This window comes from Danaus plexippus, chromosome 30 (genome assembly GCF_018135715.1).
Source record: "Danaus plexippus chromosome 30, MEX_DaPlex, whole genome shotgun sequence".
Classification (NCBI taxonomy): Eukaryota; Metazoa; Arthropoda; class Insecta; order Lepidoptera; family Nymphalidae; genus Danaus; species Danaus plexippus.
The window spans coordinates 2534080-2559627 of NC_083557.1; the positions used below are offsets into that span (position 1 = coordinate 2534080).

Sequence of the window (25548 nt, forward strand, 5' to 3'; positions counted from 1 at the left end):
GATCTTTGGCTAGTACTTAGCCTGTTACTATGGATCGAGTGAACCGTCTCACTCTTAATATAATTGTAATAAACTAAAATCGCCTTTATCGCATAGCCAATAAGACCGCGTGTCCCGTGAACGTATTGTGTTGCGAGTGTGTGCGTGCGACTGTTCGCCCTGCGCCGATGCAAGCCCTAGGTCAGTATTACAATGCACTCTATTGGATGCATTCGCGTCTCGTGCTGCATTAAATTTTATAAAAATATATATATAAACGTATATATATGTTATATATATATAATATAATTACTAGTCACACGTGTTCGTTAACTATAGCATGTATTGGATCCGTCTGTGTAACGTACGTGAATTGTTACTCCTTTGTCCGCCGCCATTTTGTCTTGGTGAGTTTGCTTTCCAATTTTTTGAATTCTATACACTGGCACGTTTAAATGCTCTTTGTTCGTAACGCAACTCTCGTTTATATGTTTATATGTGTTTAAATTATATCGATTTAATAATAATAATATATTTTTTTATTGATCATGATAGTCTTATTAGATTATTAATTGGATTAATGTATAATCAGATGCTTAAAATAGATCGATGGAGCGGTTAACGGGATAGCTTACGCCCCTTTGTTAACACGTAATATAATTATATGTTAAAAAAAATATAAAGAAGGTTACACATTATGTATATATATATATTAATTGAAATTATTTCATTTATTTAAATGGTAAATGTCGAATGTTGTAAAAATTGTCATTACGTCACGAGTCGGTGCGCCATTTTGAGAGTAAGCGTCCGCGCCCAGCGCTACCATATAATCGCGTATGTAATAAAATAATCATATATATATATATATATTTAGTAATTCTTCTCACCCATCAATATCTTTCCTATAATAGAATTAATACATTATAATCATTACCCTTTTTATATCACGTAACATGTGTACGTTTAAATATTTAATTCTGTACCTAACGTAACCATTAAAAGTTGGTCTATTCATGAAGCTGGCGGTTAGAGCATTTTTATATATAACATAGAATTTAATTTTATGAAATATTATATATATATGTATATATATCTATAAATATATGTGTGAGTGTTATTGCCAGTGAATTGATATCAGGTGATTGACCTTTTTGAAATGTCATTATAAATATGTCTGTTCTTGATACCGTAGCTACTAAACTGTGTGTTTGTTTGTCATACGATCCCATAATATTTGATGCATATAAAATTATGTGCTATATGTCGTGTTCCGCTGTATCACGAGTTACAAAGAAACAATTTTATATCCAAAACCACACACACGTATATATATGTTTGTTAAAAATTATGTTATTTTATTTATTATTTGCAAAATTTTACTTAAGTATTAAAAATTAGTTCAAAACTATAACTTTATACAAAAAAATAATATCTCTATTATAAGAAAAATATTGAAATGTCTAATAATAATTGATATGTTTGCAATACGAAAATATATAATTGAAATATACTTAAAGAAAACTTACTTATTATAAGAAAGTATACGGGGGTTATTCAGTAACTTGTGGTAATGAAAACTGTCTATTCACTTAATATAGGTTATTACTTGGACACAATCAGACAGTCAGTCCATTTATAAAAAAATCTCGTAGAAATTTCATTAAAAATATTCTAATCACTGACTCTAAACGTACTGTGTGATTGTAGTCATTTCGGTTATTATACATTAGTACAATTTCTTTAAAATATGATACTAAAGGTATTAACGTAGAATGGAAGATCTTAGAAGTTTAGATAATTTTTTTTCATGCTTATTAATCGGTTTTAACACAAAATGTACTTCAAAATTGAATTATATATTATATTATCTATTAAGTATATTTTATTTGATTGTAAATTTTGTTCGAGTGAAGTCACGTGTAAAAGCTTGTATCCTACTTAGTATAAATGCGAGTGTTTGTGAATCCCTATGTAAGTATGTTATGGACACTAAACCTACTAAACTATGTCCTAAATATATATTTTTTGTAAATTTCTTTGTCACTAGTATTAATTAAATTTATCATTAAAGTTAATATCATCAAAATGTGTAAATAGACACTTTCTAGTCTTAAATGCAGTCTAGAAAGTATCCGCCAGTCATCAGACAGATCTCAGTCTGGACTAGTATTGGCTGATTGTATAAACTATGATTATATTATATATATACAAATGATTAAGCAAAAATTCTTAAAAAAATAGTACCCAAAAATAAGGCACACGTATAATATACAGACCACTACACAAGTTGAAGATAAAACTACTCACCAAAAACGTATCCTGCTCCTAGACCGTAGAGAAAAATTCCCAAAAACAAAAACCGCTGGCCAAGCCTCAGACATGTGAAGCTGTTAAGCATGGTGCAACCAATAATAACTTAATGGGACGGGTCTATGACTGTGTGCAGTCACCAATAGGTGCGCGCGCGACGCCCTAAACCCTTCTACGACCACCATGGGCCTTCCAGCTATCTATATATATACACACGAAACTTTTTTTTATAACCAAAATATTTTCTATCTTTTATAATAATTTGTTTATTTCAGACAATTTACAGTCCATTTGTTACTCACAAAAAAAAAAATACCCTTACAACTATGTAAGTGTAATAAATAATGATAACAAGACAAAAAAATTAACATAAGTAAGGAAAAAAAAATTATTTGCTTACCCTAAATATCGTATTGTAAAGTATTTAAATATATTTTATAGAAAAAATATATACCCAAAGCTGTGGCATACAAAATTGTTTGAGATGAAATAAGATGAATTATATCATTAATAAGTAAAAACACTCAGAAGATATGATAAATTTATTTTTCATTCGAACGTACGGATCTAAATTAATTTATTTGTGGAAGTAAATTTTTTGTATTACATACATTTAAATAGAAAACCCATACTTTAGTTAAGACTTAAAGAACGTTGTTAACGTAACAAATTAATGTAAAATTTCTAATGTCAAAAGCACGTTTAATAAAAAACTTTGTAAGGACGTTCGACGTTGTCCGGACTGCTCACAGATTAAATGGTTCAGGCACCAACTCTGCATCTCCATTATATAAACGGTGCAGGGAAGGAAATGACTTATGAGTTTTGAATCTTCGTTACCGACTGCGAAGAAGGAGGTTCTGTTATTAGATGGTTCACATGTCAGATGAGAACTCATGGTCTGCCCTAATTTTATATGTATAAGAAGATATCTTTTAACTAATATATACGTATATATAAATACAAAAACTTAACAAATTATATACTAAAACATTCCTCGAGAATTACGCTATCGACTGGTGATAACCGTTTGATGATCGGTGCAGTAGTTTTTCCGTTTATCGCGAACAGACAGACAGACAGACGCGGCGAGGGACTCTGTTTTATAATATGTATTGATATAACTAAATTTTTGGATGAATTTGCTTGAATAACATACGCTTACTATAAGTTTATATTGTCACACTATAGCGATTTTCGTTTCATTCACTAAACCGAGTTGATAATGTAACGTGATAACATTATTAATAAACGTCGAACCCTCCGTGTGTAGTGCGTCACCACAAACTTGAGGTAAGGTTGCAGATCCTTTTTCCTTTTAATCCGTAAAAGCATTATATTTTATGAATAAAATTTTCTATTCAAATAATAAAATATGATTCATTACGTACAAAGCCTTTAGGATTTATAGCAGTGTTACAATCCGAAACGAAAAGCCAAAAAAATATATATTATAAATAAACAAAACATACATACGTATATTCCTTACTCATTCACGCAACATTTGCTCGACAGATTTCGATGTAACTATACAGTAATGTAACTTAGACATGGGAATAGGGTATAGGTTTTAATATGCTCGGGATTCCATGTAGATAGCCCTGGATGCAGGTATACCAGCTGTGGTGTGTGTGAAGTCACGTGACACTATACGTATCTCTGCCTGTAGACTCACATACACAGCTCTACAGCTCTTCATAGGTTTCTGTCTGTACGTAATTCCGTATTTGAAGCGGACGATGTCGCAGGCAGGACGCTAGTTTCATGTAAAACGTAAACTATATTAAATTAAATAAATCCAGTAATTTATGCGTGACATACAGACATACAGACTTTATAGATTATAACAACATGACCAATGATTCAAACATCGTCCAATAAAAACCCTCACCCTCGGGGGTGGAAGGCACAAAAAAACGACCACCCCACATCGCTGGAGTGATCTGCCGAGGAATACCCCTCTATATATTCTTTTTCCTCTTACACATTTTATGTACGACACAGCAGTGCATGTTTATTTCTATGTATATAATTCTACTGTACGTGTGTTTGTCACTTAACTCCTAAACGGCTGGAGCGATTTGAATGATTTTTTTTTTGTACTCGTTTCTTTGTCTGACGTCGCTGCAGTCTGTATTAAGGTTATTTATAATGAGAAGCCTGCACTGATATATATATATATATATGTAAATACGTGTTTTTCAGTAGTCTTTTACTTTTTTCAGATCACTTCATCACAGCGACAGAGACGAGTGTAGGTAAGGTGTGCCAGAATCATAGTTACCTGTTATTTTTTTTCGTAAATTTAGATTATTTTTTTATATGTGAATGTTGAAAGTATTTATAATATAATAATCTATGTGTTAGGTATTTTGATCGTATCTCAAGCCAAATGTTTACAACTGATAATTTTCTTTCACTTAAAGATTAATTAAATTTAAATATCGTAATAAAATTACGTGTTTTAACGATACAAACATTACTAAGTCAAAGTTATAATATTTATATTAACTATTATCACACCCAGTTTCGCCTGTTGTAAGAAAAAAAAATTAGAAAGCTGGTCTTGTCTTGTTAAACACAAGCGGAACCGGGGAGAAAACTTATACATTCAATATGTGTGTCAAGTTAATCCCACGAATGGGCATCCCACGTTTTCAGATACCTTATCAACGTTATCAGTGAACCTCTGAAGGTCACAGAAATTTTGGAGCCGCGATAAATTTCAATTTATTATAATATTAATATGAGCTTGCTCAGCCGCGACGTAAGAAGTGGGATGTTATGAGTTTGATGTGTGTTTGTCTGTAGCATCATAGCTCACAAACGGATCGACCGACTTCGATGCGGTTTCGTCGATTTGAAAGCTAGTTTCCTTGGGATGGTTCTCAGCTATATTTGGTTAATATCGGTCCAACGGTATAAAATCAGCTCTTTTATAAAAACTACGTGAAGCTTTCTTGACCTACCATTACTCAGGGTATTTAAAATAAAATTAATTCGTATTTCTTACGTTATTTAACTGAATTTTAGTCATATTTCGATCAAGGCGAAGTAGAAAATTAAATGTCAAACAACTGTAAGCTTATTCTAAGTTAACACTCACTACATACGAATGGTCTCACGTTTCTACTCAATAAACTACGTTAATACTATAATGTGAGTCGATTTATGTACAAAAAAACCGTAAACGCTCCACATGTAGTGTGACGAGACGAACTTGTGGTCAGCAACCAGCTGTGATTCCTCAAGAACAGGTAGACACAGCTTATAGCTGTCTGAGAAGTGACAATATATCGTCTCCGTTTCGATATGATTAAATAAGAATCTCATACGAAAATAATAATAAAATTAAAAAAAAAAAATAATTTTCATAAACTAGTATCTTTGTAAGATATTACCAACTTAAAGAATTTAAAAAAATCTATCTAAATGTCATGTAGTAGTTCTTGAGAAACTTAGTGATGAACAAACCTATAGGTAATAAACGTTCATCTTATCCGTGATAAGATGCTGTAAAGTTTAAAGTAACCGAAACGTAGAAAATTCATAGTTTTGTTTAAGCCCAAACAAGCAACTGTCTAAAAACACTTTTATTAAAAGTACCCCAAAAATATATATAATTACTTAAATGTCATATTTCAGTATTAGTATTATCTTATCATTGTGCCAATGCTATAGTATAAATTTTTATGTTTGTTTGTTCGTTACCCTCTAACACGAGAATCAATTGGCTTTAAAATTTTGCACTTAGACAGATCCGAATGCAGCCAGGAGATGGCATTAGTATTTTAAATACAATATCATAGATTCTTAAGTATTTTGCCCAAGAAGTTTAGAATGAAAGTGACGTCTTTATCAATAGAACAAGATAATCATTGATTGTCTTACAAATACATTTATTCTGATAGAATTTAGTAAGCCGGTGTAGGAGAGAGTACAAGATAGCATTTATGAAGTAAAATTAGTAATGTTTAAAAGACAAATGAAAGTGCTGGTGGAATTTTGATATATTTTTGATACATAGAGTATAAGCTTAGGTGGAAGAAAGAAAATTATGATAGAAATACAAAAATATAAGCAAAATCCAACGGATAATGTAGTATTAAATATCGCAAAATCAACACTTAACAAAATTAATACCCAAATATTAAAGTATCCTAAGGTCTTAAAGCTCGAAACAATAAAACGAAACGCTAACAGGCTCCTGCCTTTTTGGATCTCAGGTAAGAAAAATAAAATCCAAAGGACAGGTCAGTGACCTTTAGGTATGTGTGGTGCGATGAACTCACAGAGTTTATTTAAATTTTAAATACAGCCCACCTGGCTCGTTTTCTGTTTTATAAAGGATTTTTTGAGCTGCACCAGAGAAATTAAATCCAAAAAAGAAAAATACCAACGAATTGAGAACCTCCTCCTTTTGTGAAGTCGGTTAGTCTGGAGATTATAAATTTATTAACTAAGTTTACTAGTAAATGATTATATTTATTTAATTACTAGAGTCGGGGTCCGATAGTTCAACTGCAACGGAATCTTCTAGAGGTTGCGGGTTCGAATCCCGATAGTGTCAATGAACTTCCCATTTGTATTTTGCATCAGTAATCGGTCAAAAAGATACAAAAATCATTAATTCTGTTGTAAAGTTCAGAGACGCATTCTGGTTACTCTAATGTTGATGGGTCATTGATTCCCCGAGCGGTTCAGATGGACCCATGTTTTATCACAGAGGTACATCCGGGGTTTATGTTGGACTTGCAAAATTGGGGTTCATTATTGAGGCGAAGGTAATTGTGTGGTTCCACAGTGAATTACAATGTGGCCATGACTCCACCTACACATGCAGGCCCTAGAATGATGTTTTAAAGCTCATCTAGACTTGCCTTTTATAACTAACATATCATGTTCAGTACAATTCGCCAGAGAGTGACACTATTTCTATACTTAGATACAAACATTATATCACCATCATCATGAGCCTATCGGAGCCCACTGCTCAGCAAAGGCCTCTTCTCACACGGAAAAGGTTAGAGCATCAATCACCACGCTTACTTAAGACGGATTGGTAATTTCAAACTTATAATTTGAAATTATAAGTCCAGGGTTCCCAAAATGTTTTCCTTCGCCGTCTGTCATTACATATTTGTTTAAATTTGTGGTCCAAAAGAGAATTAATTGCAGAGGGTCCATGTCAACCAGCAGAACTATAAAATTTGTTGGTGAGAAGAATATTACTTATCCTCTGTCATGGACTGAGACTAGAGTAATAGGATCTCTTCGAGCCCCAGTTATATATAGATGATATGTTGATTTAGGCACAGAAAGCTCATTCCAGGCAAAGTCATCAAAGAGCTTGTAATTGGTATTGACTGTCAGCAACTTTGTCTTCTTAAAATGTATTTATTAAATCCAGTAGAGGATAGTCATTTTTTGCGTATTAAACTTTGAAGTTGAAAGAAGAAAGTTGAAAATAAAGAAATTCAGGTCGACTATTGAAGAATTTAAGGTTATATACAGAAGACCAAACTGACATTCACATCCTTATATTTTAAATGAAGCCTAAATTAAATCACCAAGTTACCACCTACTTCCATGACTTCATCATCATCAGCCTATCGGAGCTCACTGCTGAGCAAAGGCCTCTTCTCACATGGAGAAGGTTAGTTCATTAATCACCACGCTTGCTCAAGACGGGTTGGCGATTTCAAACTTATAATTTGAAAATATAAATTCAGGTTTCTCACGACGTTTTCTTTCACCGTCTGTCAGTGGTGTATAAATTCTCTTATAAAGTGCATAACACTAGGACAAAATCACATCGGTACTTGCCAGGTATCGAACCAGCACCCTCATGCACGGGAGTCAGGCTTTTAACCTCTAGCCTATCAAGACTTCCATGACAGTTTATTAATGAAATCATCGCAGCAGTAAAATTTTACACGATAACCAGACACACTTTTTTACACGTAACTAAATAGTCTATTAAACATCGGAGATGAGAGTTATTTTATTTGAAGGTACTCTCATAGAACTATAGTGATATTTTCATCACATAAAGGTCGCTTGAAGCATATGTATATTTGGACAATAACACAAAAACCGGGCATACATAATCATTGTTCATATCATAATCACGAGCAGAGTCACGTGCAATATCTAGCAATAATATTAATAGGGAAATAGATAGTACACGTATTTCATGTTGTATGCATTCGTCTCACTTTCTCACTCCATTAATGTGGAATAAAAAAAATCAGTTCAGAAAACACGTTTGGTGGTGAACATGGACCGTCTTTGGACACCTGGAAGTAGTGTTCCAGGAGAGCTATCCTCTTGAGACTAGAGAAAGAATTATATGATTGGTCTGAAAGGGTCAGAGTTAAGGGTTCTGGCGACCTCAAACAACGAAACGCAGCTAACTTCTATGCTCTGCGAATAACACTGCTAGATTCTACCCTTCATCCTGGATAAAAAAGCCATGGATACAGTAAAATTTGGCACAATTAAGTCTTATGACTCATGAAGACTTACTATAAGAGTGTAATTTCTTAGAAAAAACAAAGGTTTTTTTTTTGTGACTTACGTATTGGCAGAGAAAGCTTGTGTCATAAGATGAAAAGCCTTCTAATATCGGAGAGGTTTTTAGATGATCTTAAACATCAAGATAAATCTTAAAAATGTCAACTACTACATTAATAATTATATCGGTAACAGCAGTAATTCCAGATGATATTGAGTACTTCTAGATTACCTGTCGTCTTCTCTATCCAAGGATTCCCTGATAAGTCCCATTCACCAGGACACTACTTCATCTTGAACATTTGCTCTAGAGTGACTATTCGTTATAGAAAGTATTTTTGCAATACGAAGCGCTCACAGCATATTAAACTTGGATCGTCCTAAACGAGCCTTTAAAATTACATGACAATATATCAGACTAAAAAAATATCACTAGTTTAATTAAGTCCACTATCGTAACTTTATAAAATATAGTTTAAAAAAACTTTGAATTTTTCTTCGTCGAGTACTTTTATTGTCCAAGAGTAATGTACAGAGTATTGTACAGCGTACTCTTCTTACTTCTTGATAATGAATCAACAGAGAAAAAAATTTGTAATAAATAAAACACTGAAAGGTATATTTAAAGTTAATAGAGGATTTCATTCTTGATATTAAAATGTAGGCATTATTATTATTGATTTTATTACGTCGGTAAAAGTACACTTTGAATATATATATATATATTTTCCAGTCTAAAATTTTTTACACCCATAATAATAGATTTTTTTCATATCGACCAATATATTATGTCGTGTCATACTTTACGGAACCTTAAATTCTTTTCATATATATATATATTGTATATGTCGTAAAATTTAATTATTTTTTTTACAATAAATCTATTTATAAATAATATATTTCTTTGTAATTTCAATCGTCACTCGCAGCTCTCTGCCCTGTTATAATCCATTATAATGTTTTTCATGGAGTCTTTTCTACGCACAATTTTTCCAGCTGAATTTTTTCATAGCTTCACATTTTCAACGCTTATATCTTCAGCCAATATATTTCACATATACACGTAATATATGCATATTAGCAGACTAGAGAAAATCCTCAAACGATATACTAACTAAAGTATAGTAAAGTGAAGAAAAATGAGTTTTTTTTATATGTATGAAGAAAATATATATAATGGAGCCTCGTCGATTGATGATATATATACGAACATACAATTTTTATTAATACTACGACGTGACTTTAAAGTATTCAAAAAGTTTTTACTGTAACTAAATTAATACTACTAAGTTAAAACAGTCGATCTCAGACATGTGTATTAAAAAACTAGATTAAATATATTATCATATATTAACGAGACAGTACCGTACGGTTCTCAATCAACCCCAAATATCTCGGCGTCGTTTAACCCCCAAATCTCCGCATGACACAGCCGCGCAGACATCTCATACAACATGAATTAAAACGACTGTTGCGCCCGCGCATACTAACAGAGACGGAAGATTCCGGCCGCGCCCTAGGCCTCCGCCCCCCGGCCATAGAGCTCGCGACGGGGCTCCACTCTACTTGATACTTGACCTTCCGTCACACATCATACATTGTAATAATGAAACTTAACATATATATATATATATATGTATATATGTATATATATATATATATATCAACACCTTGAAGAACGGATCGCAAGTCGAAGTATCCTCAGTATACTAATATCACTGACAAACTAACAAACAAACAAACATACAAACATACAATAAAGATAATGTGAAATAAATAATATGTATATAAGTCACAACCGATACCAAGTCCCGATTACATGACATAAACAAGCCTCAAGCATCGTCGGTCGCAGTATATTGATCGTTGAATGCTGTAGAGCGAGAGGCACGTCTCAGTCTCTGTCTAACCGAGTCGTCAGCGCCCACGTTGGTGCAATGAACTTTACAATTTGAGGCTGAGTCCGACAAACACGAGCATCTCGCTCCTATCATACAACGTGCCTCCTTGTCTGCCCTACCATAGATAGATAGTCCGCGTACTCTGATAGAGCCAGCTCTATATACATATATGTGTGAGCTTAAACAACTCGTCTCAGACAACGCAAACATTACGTACATAAATAATTATGTAATTACGTCAAAAAATATAATTTAAATATATTTTTTATTTTTTAATTCGCAAATCATGATGATATTATATCGAGCGAATATATTGTAAGAATTTTTATCTCGTGTATAATATTTCATAATATTAGTCAAACTCATACCGTAGTAGCTTTGATTGTAAACGTAATATATGTATATCGTTATAATTATTGTACATTGAATTTAAAATAAAGGTCTTCCCTAAAACTGATTTTTACGGCTTGCAGTATAACAGAACGCACAACGCCATCTGTGGCCCAATAGCGGAACTGATGGACGTATTTATTAAAATCGTTTTGTATTTAAAATTAAAACGTCTTTAGTATTACTCGCTATAAAATATATGTTATGTTTGTTTGTATATTTATCAGTCATTTTAATATTGAACTGCCAGTAATTATTTATATTGGAATTTAATTAAATAATATGTAGAATATATATATATATATATATATATAGTGTTTAGCATATCATACAGACACACATACATTCTACATCGGGCAAGTGTCAATGTCTCGCAGACAATTCGTTGCAATTATTCTAAAACTATTTAACCTATTCCAAAATACGAGGTTCCTGACTCTTTCATACGCACGTTAGACGTAAGCAGTTTCATCAAAACTATAAGTTTGATAGAAATCTCTACGTGAAACATGAAGTATACGAAACAGCAACGGTTGATTCGCCAGCAATGAAAGTATGCTTTAGTAGTAAGGAGGTTCGTTAAAGGTGTGAGAAGAAAAAAAAAATTCTTAATATATAATTTAAACTATACTTATTGAAAGTGGGTTAAAATGGCATATATTTTTTAAAGTAGGCTTTATAAGTCACATAAAGACTATCACACTAGTGTAGCCACATAGATTTGTAATATAGAATGAAAGCAAAAATTCAATTTTTTTATATACATATATCTGTATAAGAATATGTTCTTTATTTTTCTCTGTACGTTTTTATTAAACATTTATAGCCTTCTCAAATTTTAATGAAACGAAAGATAAAATAGCCAAATGAATCGCACACGCCATTGAGATATTTAGTTTAAATTAATATACAGATATAAAATGTTGTATAAACATACATACTGTATATATATATCACGTCTCCGGGGATATCAAACATTGTAACAAATAAATAAATTATTAATAAAAATATATATATAAGTATCGTGTTACAATGAGAACAGAGAGCGCGTAGTGCGGTAGCTGGACCGACCGGCCTACACACACACGCACACACACACACACATCCAAAGACACTCTCACACACACAGACGGCGGTACGCGTGTCCGTGTAACCTATATTCCGATGCCGGCTATCAGCCGGTTCTGTCCTGCTGCTGTGTCCGCGGAGTTCGGAGTGCGGCCTCCATCAATTAAATAACAATAATAAGGACAAGTGTCCGCGACCAGGACTCCACCGCCAATAGAGTCGAGGGTCGCCTCACCCGCGCCCTCCGCCCGGGCCCCATGTACATGCTACTATTACTTTATACTGTCATTATATAAATTACCCTACCACATGCAGCGTTCCATTTTCAAAAAATGTCTCTCGATATTTTTTTTTGCTGCCAGTGATCGTGACTCCGGCTGAGAACCTTAATTATTTTTATTAAATTAAATGAGGCTTCACATTAAAAAATAATGGATTATGATTATCAATCATTTATATAGAAACTTTTTTTCCCGTCATAAATTATATATATTTTTTAAACTCCATCTTTACATTTTTTTTGTTTCATAATTTTCGAACGTTAAAGATCCAAAACGGAACTCTGCCTCGTAAAGAACTTCCTTGACATGACAATAATTGACATTTCGCAGACTACGTCACGAGCGAGAATCGACTTTATTGTAACAGATATAAAGCAAACAATACAATACGGCGATATAAATATAATTCATAGGATATTCTGTATGGAGATAGAATTCGTCTCTATATCTATAGCAATAAGAATCACGATTTAAAGAAAATCGAATTCCATTTTTGAATCTCGGCATATCGCAAAAACCGCCACGCGTTCGGTCGACGAACTCTATGTATGTGTGCGGACTTTGATTTATGTAAGCGTGTTCCAGACGCGTGTGTTTACTTCACGGTTTGTGTGTGTGTGTGACGTTGTGAGCTGAACGCGTCTGTGTGAGTGGAACAGACTTGCGTATACACACAGAATATAGATGCAACTGTGTGTGTGGCGCATTCGCAACGACTCGACGACTTAAAAGATATTACCATTTATATATATGTATAATGTAATTTAAAAACTTTTTTATTTTCTCAATATAAATTTTTATTGTATTTTAATAATTAAAAGCTTTGTTTTTTATATTCACACATTGATGTAATAAGAAAATGTTTAATCCGGAACACCATATATAATGGTGTAGTTGTGTGTGTAGTCGGTGTGTGATAGTTTTGCGTGTGTGTGAATGCGTCTGGCTGTGCTTGTGTGATTGTATAAAGGTTGATTCTTTTTTAAGTAGACAATTATTATTATTATTATTATATTTATTATTGCAAGTTTTTAATATTCTTTAAGTTATATAAAAAAATACATAAGTACAGTTAATATCTCAAGCCGTATAACAATTACTTCTAGTGTATGTTCGTCTGTTTGTTAACATGTAACCATATCACACAGAGATTTCTGTAACATCAATTTCTCATAACCTCTGACATGACAAATAATTTTTATATAACTTATATTACGTATATATATTATTTAAAGTCAACAAAATAGTCTTGTTGAGGATTTTTTATATATAAGTTTTTCTAAACTACTTAATTTTTTTTTGGCTAAATTTGTCCCCTTACTTTTATTTATTTTTTTCTATAATAAGATAATAATTATATCTATATTATTTGATTGTATATATATATAAGGTTTTAATGTATATTATGTTGAGTGATGTAGTTCATACGAGGCTTCTCAGTATAAGTATAGCGGTGGATTTGAACCGGCGACCTTGAACACATCCGGCCTTTTGAACCACAGCATTGAGGGCTTGAGAGATGAATCGAAGAAAAAGCAGTGACTACACGATGCGTGTAGCGGGGGCTGGACTGGTTTTAATGTAACTTTTATATCGTCAAATAAAAAACATCATATTTAATACATAGGATATATGAAACAAATATTAATACTCACGCAATATTATATTGATCGTTAAGACTCTGTACTTCAAGTTGGACCGTCCCCTGCGGGCAGTCCCGGACTCAGTTCCCGTGCGAGGCGGGTCGTTATAGAGGAGGCACAGCGACATCTCGCAGGACACCAGCTCAAACCACCAGCTACCGGACAGCTTCATATATATAGATTTATTTAAAAATTATCATTCTATATACTAATTACTATGAAATTACGCTCTTCTTATTTTTCTAAATATATTATTATATATTTAATGTTATGTAACATATATATATATGATACTACTGAGTACTGATACCACACGGCAAATGAAAAATTTTCGTTCTGTATATCAACCGTAACAAAAAGACATACATAACATATGGAAATAAATACTATTTGATTAAAACACACATCATAAAGTATTTTTTTTATATGGAATTTTACTATACAGTTTTTGATGTGGTTCGGGTTCGCTGGTTCCTGGAACAACTTCATCATCACGAAACCATCACCACCTGCATCACGCAGACGAAAATCTTATGATGCTTTAAAAATAAACACTATTGATTTTATTACATAGCCGCATACCGTGGCTTCGCTCCTATATCGATTGAGAATTTTACACTGACGATTATCTCCTTACCATTAATTTGCATCACACTACATACCGAGAGTTAATGGTATTAACGTTGTATTGATTGAGAAAAGAGACGGATGGTAAGGAGAATACTATCTTAATTCGTAAAAGCTAAATGTATGTTAAAATATAAAACAACTATTGTTATCCTGGTGGCTTAGAGGTTAAGGCCCGCCTCTGGTTCTGGTGCATGAGGTTGCGGGCTCGAAACCTGGCAAGTGCCGATGTGATTTTTCCGAGTCATATGTACTTTCTAAGAGTATTTAGACAGCTCTGACGGACGGTGAAGGAAAACATTGTGAGGAAACCTGGACTTATAATTTCAAATTATAAGATTGAAATCGCCAATCCGCCTTGAGCAAGCGTGGTGATTAATGCTCTAACCTTCTCCATGTAAGGAGAGGCCTTTGCTTAGTGGTGGACAGCGATAGGCTGATGATGATGATGATTGTGTTATTATTTCAGTGAAATTCAATACAATTGAAGACTATTATTTTTTTTAGTCAGCATCCATCTACTGATATACTGACGAATATATTATGTATCATTATATATATATAAAGAGTATATCTCTCTTGTTTACTATGCCAGATCTATAGAATAGTTATTACGTATGTATGCATGCACGTTCGTAACTCATAACCTGCCTAATAAGAACGAGTGCGAATGACTTTTTTTTTTATCTATTTAATAGAAAAAAATAACTAAAGACGTGTAAGCCTACACCTGGGTCGCAAGTCCCAGGCGCTGTTGAAGCTCCTCTCCCTGAATCATGGACCCGGCACCCGCACGGTGAATCCATGGAGTGCTGAGAGGTTTCATCTCATTTAGTAAAATTCCTAAAAAAATCTTATAAGATTTAAAGGAAAATGGAATCTTTTAAATAAATAGCTGGTGCTCAAATCTGAATTGACGTCACAAACAGCTCAGACACATTCTGTATGATATAAAATTAAAGATGTATTAATTTTGTTACTTATTAATCAACTAGTGTTAGTGTTTCAATGGAACAGACAAACTAAATTTTATGGAAAAAGACACGAAATTTACATAAATGTATCTCGTTATTTCTTATTACTTTGATAATATTTTGTGATCATAAAAATTGTGTCGTTTTTTAAAACGTCAATATTATTTTTTGGCGTTTATTTAATCGTTCGTTTTTATTTTATTATCGCTTGCTATGTTATATATTTGCACGATCCACGTGATGTATGTGATGTACTTAAAGGTATATGTTGTAAGTGTTCGTCTGATTGCAGTCTGAGGGCCGTTGGTTCGGTGCCCGGCTAGGGATGGATCGGTAACGTTGGCAGCAGAACAACTTACCCAATACAATTTATATATACATATTAAACTGAAACCATTAATTTAACTGAGTTAGTTAACTATAAAGCTTGTAAATATTAAAATATATATATTTAATTTGAAAGTAACTTCCTTGAAGATAAAAACTTAATTCAAGTTTCGTACTTTTATTATTTTATTTTTTTCTCCTTTCCGTTTAACAAACATTGAATTTCGAATATGAAACGAAATGAAGATTCAAATATGGAATGGAAAAGTGTCTCAAGTCCAATAAGACGGCAATTAGTATAAGACAGAACATTTCTAATTGTTTGAATCGATACCTGCTGACGTTACACAGACGGGTTCAACGCACTGCAGTTGCAGTAACTTTACTGGCCAGTATTGATTTATACTTGCAGACGATGGAGGTTATATATAACATATATACTTTTTAGTTAGAAATGAAACCGAAAACGTCAAAAATTGCAACCTTGAAGTCCGTATACCGTATATTAAGAGTTCAAACTGAAATCGACTCTAACCACTTGATATAAGATACAAAATTATATTTGTCATATTACGAGGTTGGCTGTATGTTATGGGTAAGACAATTTTTTTTTCTTCAATTCCCTTCAGTCTGCCGTCGGCGGCCGTCCGCGGTGGTTGTGGTTAACGTTATCATACCGTGTTATATTACGATAAAAAAATCATATGTCTGTCTAAGTTTAGTTTCGTTGAGTGAACAGTGTTACAAAATATGTGTGTTATTCTTATAAAATATATTTTTCGTTGTACCATAGTATATTATAGTTTGGAAATGGGTAAGAATACTTTAATATTCATATAATATATATATTTATTACTTAATGATCTCTTCATACAATTATAATATTTTAGCAGACAGCCACTCGTGTTGAGACAACATAGGTTATTTACCCTTTCATGGCAATTTTCCAAATTTATACGGATCAGTCTAGATTCCAGAACACAATAGACCTAGACGTAGTTTAGGAGCTACACGCTCCACCGCCCTGTTATAATACAAACACACCTACAACGCAGCTCCTCATACAGAACTCATTTTATTATTTTATTACGTTTAATTCACATTATAATTAAAAATGAACCCTTTTTTTCCTTTCTAATATTACGAAGAGTTGTATCTTTATAGGTTCAGCAGTGTTATTAATCATGAATTAAATCATTTAATAGTAATAATATATCCATATATATAACCATTTAATTTTTTGTTCCTCTTGTACATGGTGTGGACCACGACCTTCCTCAATACATTCCGTGTAACGTCCGCTCGTCGAGTTACTTATGAGTTATGACTAACATTATTGAGTTCTGCTGACTAAACCGACATTAAAGAGTTAGTAAATGAGTTTCCATTAATTAAAACAAACCGTTATTAATGTAGTTTATCTATATTTTTTATTATCTTTATGTAATTTAATAAAAAAAAAAAACATGTAAAATTTTCATTTAAAATTATATTTTATATTAGATTTGTCTGGTTTAGTTAATTTTTTTTATTAAGGTATATAACATTACAGATTCTTTCATAACATATAAAATTAAAATCGGATTCTGTGAAATATATAAGTAAATGTAGCTGATATAAAAACATTCATATGTTTGGCTTTCATTGATATTAAATTATAATTATATATAGCAAGACATATATATACAACGAAAATATACAATATACAGGATATATGTATTTCATATATACGTATAATTAATTGATCTAAGTATGTTGTTAAGGAGACACCAGTGACCTTACCACCTGTCGTTCACTACACACGGAGAGTTAAAAGTTTTTCATTCTCAAACCATATCTCTATTCTAATGACATAGATGTTATGTGAAACGCGAAACGCTCAGTATTTAGTGAGGTTACACACGACGGAAGGGATTCTCATCGACGACCTTCCTCAACACGCAGACGGTTGTCTTGTAATATATACATATATATTAATAATTTTAAAATATTCCTATGCACTAACCACTTATCCCAGTTTCGCCTGTTTCTAACTAGGAGTTACAACTATCGAATGCTTTGTATTTCGTTTTATTGCTATATATATATATATATGAGTAACAATTAATTCCTATGTCTGTAAGTCCACGTAGTCGTTACGTTAGTTGATAATAAAATAATAGATTTATATAATGCTATAAATATGTTTTATTGAAAGTTCTCATAAAAATTAAACCAGGTAAGAAGATGTGAGTAATGTTTTCGTAGGAGTTATATAATAGTTTAGAAGAAATTGTCTCACAGACATACATATATATTTCTTTATAAGTAATGTTGATGATATAATTGATATAATTTAATTAAAATATTATAGCAATCAATTTAAAAAATTTACACCAAATAAAAATTGATGTTCAAGTGAAGGGGTCTCGGAACCTTTATTCAGCGCTGTAGGTGCATCTGCCTTTAATATACTAGCTGATACCCGCGACTTCGCGTCGTTTTAAATACGTGCTAACTAAGTATATCTATATACAAGACAACACGCGTCACTGAACATGTATTGTCTATGGTTTCAGAGCTTCAATAACTTTATTTTACTCGAACTCCTCGCTGTTTGGGTGTATGCGGAGCGAGGAGCGCCTGGCGAGTGTGAGCGAGTGTGTTAGGAACGAACATAATAACGACTGTTATCTGTACGGGAGAGTAGAAGCGATGACACCACGGCTGTACTAGAACACATATATATATATATATAAATATATGTATATATATATATTTATTAGGCAGACCCTGGCTAAAGCCGTGATAATTGCCAGGAAGAAGAAGATATATATATATATATATATATATTTGGCATATCAAATTTATGCAACCCATAAATACTATATATATAAAATAACTTGTTTAAAACGTATATTTAATTATTTCCGTATAATTTTCATGACAACTCTTTTTAACTCAATGTTTAATAATTTTCTTGTTAACGTTCGCTTATTTTTAAAATGTTTCATTTTAACGAAACTATTTTTCCTAAAATAACTACACGTATGTTGAAAATTAATGTCTGAAGTATTAATTTTTCAATTCCTTCAATATTACTATTGTGTTTCAGACTGTTCGTAAACGTGAAAAAATCAGAGGTTTTAAGTAAATTGAACCTTTAATCTACTGCTGGTTTAATATGTAAAATTTAACCGACTTAAAAATATATATATTATGTGTACACAATTCAGTTTGAATTATTCGAGTATTAAAGTCATTTTATTCATGTATCTCATATATATATATAATAACTGCTATTCGGTCACTTTGTGTGTTTATTATTCTATTTCGTTGTATCAAGCGAACCCGTCGCACAAAACTAGTCCTCGTTCTAGCCTCAGACTGTCGGCAGACGGTTTTTTGTTGGCTGGAAACCGGTATCATATGACTGTGGCCCAAACACAGGAGGTAGCGTTTTATTATACTTTATATATATATATATATATATATATATATATATTAGTTTCATTATTATTATAAATATCGTAAAAGTAATGTTTTTTGAACAATTAATCTGATTTTATCTTTTATATTTATAAATAAATTATTACTATTTTTTCTGTAAAATAACCGTTGTCATTTATACAAAGATTTTAATGTATATATAAGGAATAATATAATCACTAGGACTGGAGTTGAAGAAACTACCTTCGTATAAATCATGTTTATGAATGTCATTTCGATTTATTTATTACATATATTTAAGGAAATTTCTTTCAAAATCTCATTCTAGTAATAAATCTATTTATTGGTTGAAATATTTTCAGTCATATTAACTTATGTCGAAGAAACTATAGTTCTCATTAAATACAGAACGCCGAACAAAACCGCCTCCACGCCTCGCTATCAGCTCATTTCTCGGCCCAAGCGCCGACTCAGCCGCCACCGTCTTCCTGTTACCGAGTGTGTGTCTGTCTTTACGTCAGTGTGTACTGGTGTAACTCACTAACTGAAATATTATTCATATCACAATTCAGTCAATAATAAGGTCGAAGTAAATTAATTTAATTAAATTTAAATGGCATATCATTTGAATCTTTATTACTACTTATTATTTATTTTAGTATATATATATATATATATAATAAGACATTTATATACATTGAGCTTACGAACTAAAATGTATATATTTTTTTTATATATCACAATAGGTTAAATTATTATTATATATCATAGAAAACGTCATAGTTAATATTTAATTTTATTTTTAATAAAATACATATATATATATATATATATATATGTATGTTTAGTTATATATGCGACAGTGTGATAATATTTTCCCACGTATTGTAGACGACCATCCAACCATTCATCCGTATGCAAACATTAACTTCATTCAAAATATTAATTAATGTATTTTATCCCGAAGATAAGAGTTTTTCTCTAAGAGAATCATTACTGGTAATGTACAGGTCCGGCTAGATGACATGAGTAATACAATGACATTAATATAGGAATCCAGTGAGATCAAACATCAGTCGGAATCCCTAACCAGTGACAACACGGCCGGGCAACAAGTCGATCAGCTGTCTAGACGACTCCCCCCAGCACCCCCCATCACCCCCAAGCACCCCCCCACCCCTCAGTCTAGACGCTCAGTAGACACCCCAGCTCGCTATTTTTAGATCACAATTAAAATCAACCATCATTATGAAAGATTACCTTCTTCATCTCATCTCAGGAACTATCTATCTACCTATCTTTCTATCTATATATATATATCTTGCCTATAGTTACTTCACTCGACTTCCCTTGCAGGATTTATCGTTTGACCAATTCAAGTTATATCCCTCTAATGGTTTTGTTACTTAAAATAAGCATCATAAGTATATATACAAATTTATATTATATGTTTTGATATATATATATTTTATTTACTATAAAAATGACAATGAATTTGATGATCTTTCTCAGGAGTATCGAAGAATGGTTACAAAATTCACTTACATTCGTTTAAACTGTTATCTTTAACCTCGGCTATGTGATATTAAGTTCCATAGAAACCGTTTCAGTTCCGGAGATACGTTGGAACATACAGACAGACAGACATACATTAATACACTCAGACATACAGAAAATATATATAGTACAACAGTCAAGTAACGCGTTTTGTTTCCGCAACGGAAAAAAAATCCTCGTCATTTTCCGTACATCTGTTTAAATTCTCACGGCGAATTTTTTTGCTTTTTTAAGAGAGTTTTTTAACAAAAATTCTCCCCAACACCTGTCCGATCTGGTTGTATCCCGAAACGATTCTTGATGATTTGCTTTTTGTTGTGAATTAATTGATATATATATATATATACAGTTACCTAACAATACGATGTTGCATTCCATCTCGTCTATTGAGTTATTTTATGCTAGATTTACAACGGAAGTGACGTGACAATCCGCTTCCTCTAGACACATTTTAAGATTCATATTATAGGAAATAAAAATGTCTTCCAAAACATAAATAAAATTTCCAACAATGTACCAACGTCCCGTTATATTTTTTAAGCCAAAAAAAAATTAAGTCCGTCTCGTTTTGATAATCGTATTGTTAACCGATCATAAAAAGGAGGTATTTGTTGGAACACAATATCGTAATAAAAGCGTATGTTTGTCTCTCACGCTTTAACTACTGTATTTATACTATACCGTATTTTATGCATGTTACCTCAATCTCATAAATTATTTTTATTGCTTAAATAATTTGATAATACAGACGATTTCTTGTCTCGTATATTTTTATAAACATGAAAATGTTAGTAAAAATATATATTGCGAATATCTTTTGATATGAGGGAAAGAGATCAGAAATTAGATGAAAAAGAGTAGATAGGAATTTTTAAATATTGACAATAGCATGAGAGGTGTCATGCAGGTTATACCTATAGTTAGTGTTTATGAATGTTTCAGTGACTAAGCTGATTTTGATGAAACATTCCAATAGTGTAGTTCAGACATCAGAGTAACATATAGTTTATAGTGTATCCCTCCACTCCGTGCAGTTCCCTCGCACACGAGCATCACATCACACCAGTGGTGTCGTGTGCGAAGTCACGTCACACACTGTACATGTCGCTGGCGGCTGGTTCACGTGTATTATATATTAAGTGCTTAGTATATATGTGACACGCGGACGAAGTCGCTGATAAAAACTAGTCAATTAAACATATAAAATAACCCAATTCTTTATCATTTTCAGGTCCATGGAATTCTTCTGGACTCTGGATTCAAGTCTTCCAGATGAAGCCGAAGGTTTGATGAGCTCTAGTATGTGTTTGTCACCAAATATTATCACAATTTCTGTCTGATAAGTACCCACATGATACAATGCAGTGTCATGAACCAATATCCTTATTAAGAGTTCTCATCGTCTACCTTCATACATACAGTTTCTAGTTTTTCGTTGACTTGTAACACATGATAGTATCCTAGTAGATACATTAATGAATCGCTGGCCTAGAGATTAAAGGCAGGCGTGAGGGCGCGGGTTCGAAACCTGGCAAGTACAGATGTGATTTTTAAAAGTCATATGTACTTACCATGAGTATCTAGACACCACTGACGGAAGGTGAGGGAAAACATCGTGAGGAAACCTGGACTTGTAATTTCAAATTATAAGACTGAAACCGCCAATCCGCCTTGAGCAAGCGTGGTGATTAATGCTCTAACCTTCTCCATGTGAGAAGAGGCAGCTCAGCAGTGGACACCGATAGGCTGATGATGATGAACATATATGAATGGAAATACTTTATACTGTCTGTATTTAGTTCGACGAATAAAACTGTTGGTAGCTACAGAGTTGTATTACAGATCTATATGAAGCTGGTGTCCTGCGAGTCGTCGCTGTGCCTCCTCTATAACGACCCGCCTCGCACGGGAACCGAGCCCGGGACTGTCCGCAGGGGACGGTCCAACTTGAAGTACAGAGTCTTAACGATCAATATAATATTGCGTGAGTATAAATATTTGTTTTACATTCAGCCAAAATATTTGGTCAGACAAAGTCAAGGGATAAACTATGTATGCAATACATGTACCGGCCATGAAGGTGAGTGACCTCTGTAGCGCGTCTCCTCACTTTGTATCTATTTTTCTTCATTGTTTGCTCATTTTCGGTGTTATATTTTTTTCCTTGTATAGCCACGGCCGCCTCAACTGGAACCCGTAGATCCGAACTTGTGCGTCAGTCGTTAGGAGACAGCTGCGACTGTTCTGTCGCAGGACGCTCTCTCTATGTGTGATCCAATCAACGCATCCGCGCAGTCGATGTTGCGACAGTAAAGTCGTGCGACAGTCCCGTCGCAAGTCAGTCCCACACAAGTTTGGTGATACGCGGGAGCAGTTTTGGCGGGTATTCGTCGTATCTTCGTTTTTTTTTATATTTTGGTTTATTTAATTTTACTATTTGTTTTAATTATTATTATTTTTTTTCTCATTTGTTTTTTCGTATATTTTATTATTTAATTTTCAATTTTATTTCACTTTAACCCCGTGCTAGTTGAATAATTTTGTTGTAATCTTCTTGTTAACTCCCGAACCGTCTGGAACTTGGCTTGACTAACGTGAAAATGTGTTTCATGATTTTTATAAAATATTACATGGAGGTATAACGCTTGTTAATGTTACAATACACTTCACAGTGTTACAATACAGTTCATAGCGGTACAATACAGTTCACAGTGTTACAATACGGTACATAAAGTTACAATAGGAGCTGTGAAGGATATCTGTTGGAAGAAAGCCGCCGGCGAGGTGAGGTAGTAGGTTGTATAGTACTGAATTACAACTATTGGGAGAGACTGTATAGCCTGCTAACTTTCCAAGCCGGCGGCGGGCACTGCGCTGGCGGGACGGAGGTGCGAGCTGGTCGACTGTGAGGACACACACACACACACACTGATACGTTACAATACACTTCATAGTGATATTAAAAAAATAATTTCGTAATATTCTAAAGTCTTTATCTGTATTATTGTATAAAGATCGCGTCCGGATAAATTCAGGAATAAGTCGTATTGTATTGTTGGTGATAATGAAAACTAACATAAATGTTAAACAGATTTTGATTGAATTTGTATGATGTTTAAAACTAATAGATTATAAGGATTGTACTTAACATAATAATAAGAATTAAATTCATAGTTTTAATTTAATGTCTTCTGTTAATATACATATACGTGTTCTGTAATGTTTTTTATATTATTATTTCTATATATACATATATATATGTATATATACTTATATTACTTTAATGTCCTGTTTGTGATGCCAATAAAAAGTATACGAATGTTTATTTTTTGTTTTTTATTTAACAATACTTGAATGTGAATGTGATGGAAGGTGACAAAAAATATAGAACAAAGATACAGAAATAATATGTTATTATATATATATAGTTTTCTACATGATTCGTTCCGAATCGTCAATAGTAACCCCATGGCCAGGTGTCGCGGGTAAAAAGCGGAATAGGGTAAAAACTTAAAAAAAATTACATTCAACCCTAATCCCACCCTTAAAAAGCACCCTTTGTGTGTAAATTTTTTTTTTTCTTCGCAAATAATTCGCTGTTACAATTTCCTATCAATAGTTAATTATCTATCGTTCGATTTCAGACAATACGTTGAATTCAACCCCGAGGTTTTATTGCACAATGAAAATAAAAAAATAAAAAAAATTTAACCAAAAAAAGTTAATTTTTTTTTATTGATAATAGTCGAGTATTACTATAGTTTATGTTACGGGGTTAAAAATTTAAGGATACGAGAGGGTATTTTTAAAAATATTATCTGCTTTCATTACAAAAATATTATTTATTTTAGTATAAAATACACTGAATATATAATAAATAAATATTAATATAAACGAGGCCGTTTGTTTGTTCGTTTCTTCATATATATAGTTATTGAATTTTGTGTGTAGAGGAATGATGCGGAGTACTGCGACTTAGAGCGAATCCGCGGACGAGAGCAAGTGGAAGCACAGATTTGTCTATTGATACAAATATAAATAAGAAAATGTATTGAAACATAAATATTTTTGGTTTGATGTATTTTTTTTAAATCTTCTTCTTCTTCTTCCTTGGTCCTATGTCCCCTAGATGGGGCAGAGGGCATCCACAGTACGTCGCCATCTCGTTCGAATTTTGTATATTGTAAGTGAGCTAGGGTATAGTGGGCTAATCACTCGCTTACCTAAATCCAAAAAGATTAGCGAAACCAACACAGTATTTTTTTTAAATATATTAAGTAAAATTATTAATAGCAAAATAATTTTATGAAAAATAGACTAAAATCTTAGAAGTAATTTTTTTATAGTCTACACTGTTATGATCATTCGATAGGAGATATAATAATTAAAAACAAATGCAATATAAATATTACACTGAAAACAAAAGTTAATTATATGAAGATGTTTATTATCAAGCAGTGACTTAGAAGTAAAAATTTTAGGAAATTTGAAGCAAATTTTTTGTAAGTAATCGATTGAAAAACAAAAAAAAAATTAAATTAAT

General features: G+C 32.6%; 1 long non-coding RNA gene across 1 annotated transcript; it reads left to right on the forward strand.

Annotated features, from left to right (window-relative positions):
* The first annotated feature begins 177 nt into the window (after nucleotides 1–177).
* Nucleotides 178–24242, forward strand: LOC133319826 (uncharacterized). The gene is made up of 3 exons (XR_009753315.1): nucleotides 178–386; nucleotides 4518–4550; nucleotides 22237–24242. It is a non-coding gene; the product is annotated as an uncharacterized LOC133319826 (long non-coding RNA).
* Nucleotides 24243–25548: the final 1306 nt, after the last annotated feature.